Below are 11,701 nucleotides of genomic sequence, written 5' to 3' on the forward strand. Positions count from 1 at the left end.
GTTTTGGGATTTGGGGGGAGGGGAAAGTTGGGACAAGGAGAAGTGCTTGAAAATACCATATTAAAATATAAGCCCCAAACATAAGCATTGCTAACGGGGCCGCCGGGGAGGGGGCTGCGCGGGGCCCGCGGGCACCCGGGGAGGAAGGAAGTGATCTTACAGGAAGAGCCCGGGAGCTCCAGAAGAGGAGGAGGGAGGTTTGGGAGCGCTCAGGCCGGCGTGCGGGACCGGGCTGCGGGGGCGCGGGCCCGGCGGGGAGGGGTCCCGCCGCCGCAGCTGTCGTCCCGCCTTGCCGGCCCGCGTCCCGGCGGATGCTGGTCTCGCAGCCAGACCGCCGGGCCAGGAAGGAATTCGAGGCATTCGCTTTGTTTAAGTTGCCAGTAGACAGTCCTTAGGACTAATTAATGGTGGAATCTGCAGGGGGACGCGGGCGGGCCGGGCCGGGGCCGCCCCCCGCCCGCCGCAGCCGCGGTGAACTTTCCGCAGCGCGCGCGCCGGCCTCTCTGCGCACCCCCACCCCTGCCCGGGCGGGGAAGGAGCCATGGCTTCCCGAAGCTCAGGAATGAAGTGCGGTTTCTGGGGCTGGTGGCCTGGGGCTGCGGAGGCTGCCTGCAGGGAACCCGGCGTCCGGGAGCGTCTGGGCTGGGGGTTCGGAGCCCCGTTTAGCGCTCTCTGAGGTGGCTGCGGTTTCTGTTAATAACCTTGGAGGAGGCTCTGCGAGCCGAGAAAGACTATCTTGCTTTGGAGCATCTGTTTCTTCATCGCGTCAGCCCCTTTCCTAACACTGCAGAGCTTGTTGTGGCATGTTTCGGAAATGCCGAGACCAGTGCTCACACTTGAGGGTGGGAGAGGGGAAGAGAATATGCACCCCCCCCAAAAAAAAACACAAAAAACGCTGCAGTGCGATCTCCACAAAGACTGAGGCTGCCTGCAGATTCTCTGTCGCACCTTCACTGACTTGAATGACCTTGGGAATAAAATTGTGCTTCCGAGCTCCTGGTTGCCTCATGTGTCGATTGCAGAGAAAATATTCTCTGGACTTCCCTGCCTTTGGGGATATTTTGAGAGGTGGGATTTGTTCAGGGCATTTTACAAATTGCTACAGTTCTGGCCTAAGCAGCTGGACTAGTGTCAGAACCAGGGGAATTCAGATCACCTAGTTAAGATTTTACTACCTCAGATTAGGGAGGGAGGGGTTTAGATTTTCGGGCGGATATTTTCCTTCTGAGAATTTGTTCAGTATGTTCCAGATTGCTTTCTGTCACTGTGTGCGGGTTTGGTGTGGTGAAATAGAATAACCACCATTGAAAATTCTTTTCTTGTCAGAAATAATTATTTTGCTCAGAATTCCCCTTGGGGCAGATTAGGGTTTTGCTCAATTTACTCAGAAGAATTTTCCAGGTTTCTAAAATTAAATCACTTTTCTAAACATAGTAACTAAAGTTTGAAAAAATGAAGCAGTGGCATGCAAAAGGGAGTTGATTAGAGTATGAACAAGGCAGCAAATGCAGGTTCATTGTTCTGTGATTACTAATAGGGATTGTGAATTAACCTTGATTAATAGATGTTTTTCTTACTCTTAAAAAATAATTTAAGACCAGGAAAGGGAACTAACATTGTTGAGTTGCCTACTCTGCCCAGTAGTTGTGGTAGGTGGGGTATATCTCACATAGTCTTCACAACAATGCTCTGAGGTGGTAGTTGACATCCCTGTTTCACAGATGAACAAACTGAGGGCCAGACTGTAAAGGTACTTTCCCAAGTTTATAAATACAATTAGTAAGAAGTGGAGCAGAAATTCAAACTCAAGTCTTTTTCTAAGGTCCACGCATACTGCGTTGGAAACCAAGAGGCGTAGTTTCTAGGCCTTTGACTCAGCCACTGGGTCACTGGGGACCCTAGACTAAATAAATTAAGTCTATTTCCCAATAACGTTGTCTTCTTCCAGCAATGTTAGTATGCTTCTTGAGATGTTCTAGTTGTTTGGTAGAAAGACAAACATGTAAGGTTGTGGTAGTGTGATGTCCGTTATGCAGTAGGTGCTTAATAATTTTTTTCTTATGGAGTACCTGGGTGATCATAGATGGCATTTATGAAATGGAAGATGTTGGATAGCTAATGGTCCTTCCACTGTAGAGGCCAGCAGTAAGATGACATTTGTGATCATAAACAACCATTTTTCATGTAAAGTGACTTTTTTGGGGCAGTGTCAGCTTATAAGTAAAGCACATAACAGGTAGGACTCAGATAGTCAAGCTGAAAGATTTGGTATAAACTTTGATGCACATAATAGATGCTCAGTAAATATTTGCTGAATGAATAAATGCATACATTCTTTTTTAAAAGTTAGCTTTATTGAGGTATAATTTACCTACAATCAAGTTTACCAATTTTAAGTTTGTACAGTTTGTGATGTGTACATGACAAATGTATATAGCTGTGTAATCACCACTATTGCCTTCATTTGTTTAAACTTATCTTTTAGGTATTGGTTAGCAGAGTGATTCCTGGGAATGTTGTGAAGTTTCTATGTTCATATTCAATACTGGTGTGATCAGAGTGAATACTAGAGAGTCAGTGTGCCAAAACAGGGAAACCTTAGGTATTTAATGGTAAGGTGCATGAGAAGATTAAGAGAGGTAGCGATGGGGACACTTATCAAATCAGGGGAAAGACAAATTCGTGAGGAACCATGTTTTCATTACTTTTAGGACAGAGGATACATTGTGGGGGGAAAAAAATTACCCAACGATTTATTAAGGATCAAATTGAACTTTTATTTTTCTTTCCTTTTTGAAATTGTAGCTCCTGAAATAGAAAAGTTAACATCTTTGGCTATACTTAAGAAGTGCTTACATGTTATGCTTGTTCAAATAATTCTTAAGGGTGGGGATGCTATAAAATGATTGAAGGCCTTGCCCTTCCACCTGTGACACAATATCCTTAGTGTTTATCTCTAACATGTTTTAGCTAATATTCCGCATTTAGAAACTGTGTCTTGCTGTGAAGATGTAAGATTATTTTTTTCTGCTCATAATTTCTCAAGTCACTGAACTTGCCCCCAATCTCCTTTCATTTAAGTCTCTGTCTTAGAAAATGCTTGAAACCTGTTACTGAGCTTCTAGATAAAAGAAGCCCCATTTTTACCTCTTACTTCATGTTTCTCTTTATCCATTCTATTTCTATATGTTGACTGTTTTATAATCATCCTCTCTCACCCATGAATCCTGAGAATGGAAACTTCTTAACCATCAGCCCTCCATATACAATTAGGAAATAATAATTACATTATTGTACCAGTCTACCAACTCAACATTTTGGATTATGATAGGGAGAAAAATAATAACTATGACGTAGTCATTATCCTCATTTTATACATGAGGGAGCTGAGCTCAGAGCAGTTACTGCCATAGCTAGTGAGGGGCAGACCATTGATTTGGACTCAGATATGTGATTGATACTCAAGTTTGGGATCTTTCTGTTTCATTACATTTTCTGGTGTTTTGGGATTTGGGGGGAGGGGAAAGTTGGGACAAGGAGAAGTGCTTGAAAATACCATATTAAAATATAAGCCCCAAACATAAGCATTGCTAACCTTTTTAGGCATTGATGTTTTCATCTATTCTTTTCTTAATTTCTGGAAATACCACCTTATACACCTCCTTATAAATTCTAAAGGACATGTAGCTCATCCTTTATTGCAAAACTCCCTTCCCAGCACTTATTCTTTATAAACATGGTACTTTGCATTCACTGGCTGTTTGATTTACTCCTCCCCCTATTTTATGTATATCTGAAAGCATCAGGTTAATCAGTCAATCAAGACCCTACACATTTGCATATATTCCTCTAGTTCCGCTTTATCTGGATAGAGTAATAGTTTAAAAATGTATATCATATCATTAAAAACTTGCATATAATTTTTAAAACTTATTACAATTTTTATTGAAGCATATAATATATGTATATATACACATACAGAAACACATATGCGTACCATAAAAGTACAATTTGGTGACTTTTTTACAAACCGAATATACCCATGTAACCAGCACCCAGATCATGAAACAGCATTACCAGTACATAGAAGGCCCAATCAAGGTCCTTAACAGTTCCTGATGCCCCTCTGTCCCACAGGGTGACTTCTAACTTCATAGATTAGTTTTGTCTGTTTGTGTACTTTTGTAAAAATGAAATCATATAGCATATATTCTTTTGGGCCAGGCTCTCTTTAATGGTATGGCTGTGAATGTGCAGAAACTTCTAAAGGCTTTCTTTTAGGCTTGGAATAAAATCCAAATTTAAACTCTTTATCTTGGCCTATAATGCCGTGTATATAACCTGGTTCCTGCCTCCCTCTCCAACTTCATCTTATGCTGGTCTCATTGTCCATTAATTATATTTATTTATTTGTTAGTTAGTTTGTTTCAGGTGTACAAAGCAATGCAATAGTTATACTTTTCACCCCTTACAAAGTGACAACTCCCTTTCCCCACCCAATTCACCCTCCCCCCATAGCATACATAGCTATTACAATTCCTTCCTTCCTTTATTTATTTATGTATGTATGTGTGTATTTATGTATTTATTTAAAGATTTTATTGGGGAATTGGGGGAGGGGAACAGCGTTGGGGAATCGGGGAAGGGGAACAGACAAGTTGCTGTCCTTTTGTTCTTCAGTCTAGTTGTGGAGGACGTCGCTTCACTGGCCCATGTTTGTATTATCATTGCGCTCTTCCTGGATGAGGCAGATCAGTCGCCGGCCTCTGGATGGCCGCTCACAGCAGCTCTTGGCAGCTCACACCAGCTGCCGGCTGCTCACGTTGGCTGCCGGCCACACACGGTAGCTTATGGCAGCCCACTGCAGCAGGGGCTGCAGCCTACGCCATTGCTGACAACTCATGGCAGCCCAGCTCCAGGTTGAGCTGTTGTTCACCATCTTAGTTGTAGAGGGCAGTGTCACTGGCCCCATGTGGGATCCGAACCGGGGCCCTGCTGCTCAGCTGGCGTCCCAAGCCAGCTCTTAACCAATGCGCCACTCTGCCGGCCCTAATTATTTCTTTTTAAACTCAGCAAGTTCTTTTCTACTTCAGGGCCTTTGTACATGTGGCTCTCTCTTCTTCAACACGCTTTCCCCTGCTCTTTGCCTGTTTACCTCCTTTGAGCCTCAGCTTGTGTATCAGAGCTACTTTCCATCATCATCCTGTTTTGCTAGTCTTTTCCCGTTATCCCCTATTACTGGCGTCTGTTGCTTCTCTTCATAGCACCTATTATAATTTATAATGCTAATCGGCTTCCATGCTTATTATCTGTCTTCCAGACTGGACTTCACAGGAGCAGGGAACTCATGTGTGTTGTCCACCAGTGTATACCTACCTAGTACCTAACACAATGACTGACATGTAACAGGTATTTAATAAATATTTAATGACCACATGCCCAAATTCAGCACCTTTGTTCCCATTATCCTTTGTCTTTTTTTTCTCTTCTGCTCTTTAACCATTTAATCTTTTCCATCTTTCAAGGCTCAGCTCAGTTACCCCTCTTTGAAGTCTGTCTTGACTTTGCAATAGTAAATCTCTCTTTAAAATTTTGTGACATCTATTGCTGATATCCCTCATGTTCCTGTAAGTCACACTAGCATGTATCTTATCTACCTAGTTGGATCAGAAGCAACTTACTTTCTCAAACATTGTGCAGCTTGTAATGCCAATACTCATACTCTTGGTTAACTTCACTCGCTTGTAACTTTACCTAATTTGATCAGAAGCTTCTTGATCAGAAGCTAAGTTTGTCTTAGCCAGTACTCACCTCAGTTCCTCTCACTGAGCTTTGCACAGAGTAGGCTCTCAGTAGAGTTTTTGATGATTGATCATAGTGATGTTTAGTTAGAGTTAGCAATTTTAATTTCTCAGGCTTATTACCATGGATTCTTTTTACTAGAATTCCACTTAGTGTTCTCTCTAATCCAAAGACTGGGAGTGCCCCAGCTGCTTCAGGTGATATAGCAGCTCTTAGGGCGTGAAAATCCAGGAGTCTGGTCCTGGTGCACCAAAGCAGGCACTCCTTGAGAATCCGTCATTGGCAAAGAACTAACTATGCACAGTGTCTTCTTGGAAAGATGCTTAGTCAGTGCTTCTCTGATGCTCTCAGATGGGAGTTATTTGCTGAGATGAGATACTAGGTAGTTCCCTCATTTGAATTATTCTGTTAAATAACATTTATTTTGATGTCAACAATGAAAAATTTAAGCCAATTAAAGCTGTTTAAAGTCACCTTCCATGACTTGCCAGTAAACTCGCTCATAGTTATTCTTCCTCTTTTATTAAAGGCAGAGAAGAACGTGTGGATTCATTTTGTATGGACTTGAAGCCAATTTAAATGCAAATTTAAATTAATAGTAACTGAGATGGATTAACATAATATACATATTGCACAATTGAGTGATAGATGTAAATCTATTTTTTAAGAGGTGCCTACTATGTATTATTATTTTTTTAAGGATTTCATTGGGGAGCAGTGTGTTTTTACAGGACCCATCAACTCCAAGTCAAGTAGTTTTCTTCAATGTAGCTGTGGAGGGTGCATCTCAGTGGCCCATGTGGGGATCAAACTTGGCAACCTTGGTGTTATGAGCACTGCACTCTAACCACCTAATTTAACCAGTTACCCCCTACTATGTATTTTTAAGCAGTGGTCTTTTTGACTTCTCTAATGGAACTATATCAGAAAATTGTGGGGTCATTTAGTGATTTTTTTAATGAAAACATCAGGAAGTTTCTGAGAGATATTGGAGTAATTGTGTTAATGTTCTTAATCTTCTCACTGTTATCTTTTTCTTCAACAACCTAGAAATGTTTTATGAAATCAGCCTATTTGCTTTTTAGCTTTTTTTACTCCAAATAGGTCAAAATAAAAAGTAGCTAGAACTGGAAATTTTCTTTTGAAATGTGAGGAGACAAAGGATAAACTATGGGGAATTCATTACACACAGTAAGTTTTCAGAATGGATTGCAAAGTTAGTACATATTTAACCCAGTCTCCTACACTTTATACATCCACAGTAGAATTGTTCATAGCGTTGGCTTCTAGGCATCATGAGATCCTGGAGAACATTTCTGAATCATAAGTTTTATTCAAGTAACGCTTTATTAAATGTGGTTTATTGTATTCTGATTCTTTAATAATCGGTTACTCATTTGTGTCTTATTCTTTGTTTTGGTTAAATAGCACTTTACCTTATAAGGTTATTGAGAAAGCTGTGCAGTTCCAGTTTCCTAGCTTCAGAAAGCCTCAGTTTCTCCATCTTTAAGATGGTGATAGCGGTTGTAAAGATTAAATAATTTAATGTACAAAAGCACTTAGATCATAATGTTGGCACATAGTAAATATTAGTCATTATTTTAGTTTTAACCTTGCATTTTTGTTTTCCCAAAGAACTGAAGAAAAATTTTCCTCTTCTTATTTTTAAAATTAATATGATTTAGTCTAAAGTCAGATAACATTCTTTATATACTGGCAAACTAGAAGAAACTCAAGAGTTTTGAAAAGGTGCATTTTAACTACTAATTTCTGGTGAAGCTAAACAACATTTTTTTTTCCCCAGTGACCAGTTTGATTTCCTTTATATTTATAGCAAATCTGTTTTTCTTGAATGGCTCATCCTTAGCCCAAACATTGGTTATATGGTTATATTTGGTACAAGGGAGAGATACTCGTAATTTCTGCTTGTTCTAGCCATTTCTTTTTCATGAGTTAAAGAAGAGATCCTGCAACTGGAAATTGAGACTGTTGGTAAGATAACATGAGAATATTTCAAACCATTATAATTTTTGAAAATTATTTTCAAATATTGTCTGGCTATAGAGTTTTGGGATAGTGATATTAATATTGTTAGCCATTTATTTTTGCTTATTCCAGGTACAGATCTCTAGTGATTATTATAACACTAGTTATAATAGTTATTAGGCCTTATCCTAAGTATTTTGTATGCATTAATTCATTTATTCGTTCAACAAATATTGAGTGCCCACCATATGTCAGACACATAGTCTTATTTAATCCTCACCACACCCATGAGCTAGGTATATGTTTATTATTTTAGCCCATTTCATAGATAAGGATCTGAGCACAGAGAAGCTATGTATCTTGTCCAGTGTCTTAAAGCTATTGAGAGTCAGATTTGGGGTTTATTTTTAGAATGCCAATTGCTGAAGTCTTAGCATGAATTACTTCTATTCCAGACTTTTATCTTTAGAGAGGGACATTAATCTAATTTTGAAGTCTCTGGTACATAATTCACTGTCAAAGCAATTAGAGCAAGATGTGTTAGGCTAGATAAACTAAGCTAGGGTAGTTTCCTCTCTTACCTCACATCCATCTCTTTAAAAACAACAACACCGCAAGAACAAAAAATGACTTTGAAGTTCCTTCTTTAGGAGAAATCAGTTTTCCTAAACTAGTGTGAACCAAATGTAAATTTTCATGAGGAATGAATATAAAAAACTATATCAAACACTGTTCCTTCAGAGGTACTCTAGGAGCAAATGTTATAGAAGCATGATAGTTTAATTGTTTAAATTAAACAATTTCTGTTATTATCCATAGTATGATTTTGCTATTTTTACATTGAACTGGTATGCTATTAATATTTCAGATTTTCAGTTTTATTCCTGGGTAGTTTTATGATATCTCTGAGGGATATCTGTAAGGTAACATGACTGCTTTTTAAAAAATTATTATTATTTTTTTAAGCTGAGCCATCCTGCCACCTGTTGGCAGCTCAGCTTGGGCTGGGAATCAGACTGGCGACCCTGTTGCTCAGAGCTCGCACTCTTGAGCGAGCCCTTAACCAGCTGAGCCACTCGGCCAGCCCAAATGACTGCTTTTTAAAAACAAATATTACAGGGCTGGCTGAGTGGCTCAGTTGGTTAAGAGTTAGCTTAAGAATGCGAGCTCTGAGCAACAGGGCCGCTGGTTTGATTCCCACATGGGCCAGTGACACTGTGCCCCAGCTGAGCTGCCAGTAGGTGGCAGGATGTCTCAGCTGGTAAGAGCACATGCTCCTAACAACTAGGCTGCCGGTTCGACTCCCGCGTGGAATGGTGGCTATGTCCACCCAAAACTAAGATTGTATCACAGCACCTTGAGCTTAGAGGTCACGAGCTGCCGCCGGGCAGCCGGATGGCAACTGGCGCCCTCCACAACTAAGATTGAAGAACAACAACTTGGTTGGTCCCCCTCTCCAATTCCCCAACACTGTTCCTCTCCCCCAATTCGCCAATTAAAAAAACACACCAAAAAACAAACAAACAAAAAATTACAGATTTCCAGAATGGGAAGTAGTTATATATTTATTTTAATGAAATTTCTGAGCTGATATATTTGAAGTATACTTCTCGAATTTGTTTTTAGAGCACATTGCACATTCTTAATCCCGATAAGTCTTCATTTTAGGGGAGTTATAGTAACTTTTGGAGATAAGCAAGTATGGTGAATGAAATGAGTAATCAGCATTGTTTTTAGTCATAAATGAGATGTATTTCTAAAAAGTGGAGGCAAATATTTTTTTGTGTGTGAAGATTATCTTTGAGAATCCTACAAATGGAGTTTCAAAAAGTTTTCAGCGTTGGCGCCATTGGTTCCCAAGATGACTTCAATAACAGCATTCGTTTTGAACTTCTATAAATAAAAATCATTACCTGAAAATAACTTGTTTTACTTGTATTATATTTGGGTTGAAATTCTCGCTAATGAAAGCATTATTTTGTATTATCAACATGATTTTATTTATACCCTTTTAAAAATTAGTCCTTTTTTGGTCTTAAAAAGTTAAGAAAAAGGGAAAAATCGGAACATTTTTAGTCTGCTGAGAGGCAAATCTGTATAGGAACAGGTTTGAAGTTAATTATTAAAAAGTGAAGTGTATTTTCCTGACCTTACCAAAAAGCATTATTTGTGTAGGCTTTCTGCAGAGGCTGAAGAGTTCAGATTGAAAAATGGTGTCATCTACCTTGTCTGATGGCATTTTTAAACATAAAGAAATTTCTGGTTTAATCCAGTTTCAAGTTAACTGAAAAAGTTAAATTCTGAGCAAGATAAATGAATTTTTGGGTCTTTAAATCCTGAAACAGCTTTATCACAAATGTGCTGTCTTCCTAATTACCTAGGGGTATTTATCTGATTTAGGCCATCTTAGTGGTTTTTATCTAATATCATTGAATAAGTGGCTCATTTAAGTCTTACAATTGAAAGTTTTCTAAGAATTCTTAGCCATTGAGGACTAATAATAAAACCTAACATTTATTAACTATATGCCAGCCACTGTACTTAAGCACTTTTTATGTCTTTATTTAATCTTCCTTTCAACAACCCTTTTGGTGTAGATACTATTAGTATCCCTATGTAATAGATGAAAAATCCTTAAGATATGAGATGAGTTAGCCCTGTGTCAACACACTGGTAAATGCCAAGCTAGGATTGGGCTCCTGCGCTTGCTCTTGAACTTTACATTGTTCAAACCAGAACACATGATGATTTTATGAACTGTGTGCCTTTAAAATCATTGTTCCCTAAGTAAATGAAATGAGGTCAACATTGGCTTATGTTCCTTAGGATAGGAAGAAGATCATTTTTAGATCTTGATAAAGATGTAGTAAATAAATGTCTTTAAAATGTGATACTGTTATGGAGTAAATGGAAGCTGGTTGAATATAGAAGACAGTACACATGTAGTTAGGCTGTTTGTAACAAAGTACTGGTCCCTGGTAGGTGTATATCAGGAATACTAGTTTTTATGCTTTGTGCCACAGCTGTACTGGAGTGCGATATGAGGTATTCTTAATATAATTTGATTAAACTATATACTTTCAAACATAGGCTAAACTTTTTTGTAGGAACTTAAGGACTGGTGATTGTGTTGGACTTCTGTTTTAAGATTAGATCCCAGACCAGTTTGAAAGAGATTATCAGGATCTTAACTATGGAAAAATAGACGGGTGGAAATTGAGGGATAAAATTTCAGACCATAGTAGCAAGAAGAGTGGAATTCTAGCAGAAATATTGGGAGATAGGTTGCTGTTCATTAAGTGGGTGAATCCAGAAGGGTGCAGAGAATCTTTAGGGATGAGAAGTGGAGAAGGGGACAAGGAACACTGGCTTCAGTCAAATTTTTGGTCAGTTTCACATCTATTTTTAAAGCCAAGAATTTTGGTAAGTCTATTTAGTTTACAGTACTTGTTTTATAGTTAACCCAGTTCTAATTTGGAAAAAACAAAAAGACAAAAGAAGTGTAATATATTGCCCTTATTCTTCAGGAATTTAAAATTCTTACTGGGGAGACAGTACCTAGTTTTGGAAACAGTTTCATAACAATACTGAAACATATATAAATGCAAAATGGGGGATATAGACTAGTGGTTTCAGAGCTTGGGTTTCATAAACCAGTCATATTTCAAAAGAGCTATTTTCCAAGTAAGGACAGGAAAATGAAAAACAACCTTATCAAATATCACCATTTTACAAAATATGGAACATTTTAAAATAGTTAAGCAAAGGGCATCTTCTCAGATGAAAGGGTTTTTTTTTTTTTAAAGACTTTTTATTGGGGAATGGGAACAGCGCTGGGGAATTGGGGGAAGGGGAACAGACAAGTTGCTGTCCTTTTGTTCTTCAGTCTAGTTGTGGAGGACGTTGCTTCACT

At 39.0% G+C, this 11,701-nt stretch overlaps 1 protein-coding gene across 3 annotated transcripts in view; it reads left to right on the forward strand.

The window, feature by feature from the left end:
- The window catches only part of LUZP1 (leucine zipper protein 1), an 83,364-nt gene that overhangs the window by 5,917 nt on the left and 65,746 nt on the right, over window positions 1-11,701 (forward strand). The gene's annotated exons all lie outside the window — the stretch shown is intronic.

The sequence above is a fragment of the Hipposideros armiger genome, unplaced genomic scaffold, assembly GCF_001890085.2.
Source record: "Hipposideros armiger isolate ML-2016 unplaced genomic scaffold, ASM189008v1 scaffold_999, whole genome shotgun sequence".
Lineage (NCBI taxonomy): Eukaryota > Metazoa > Chordata > Mammalia > Chiroptera > Hipposideridae > Hipposideros > Hipposideros armiger.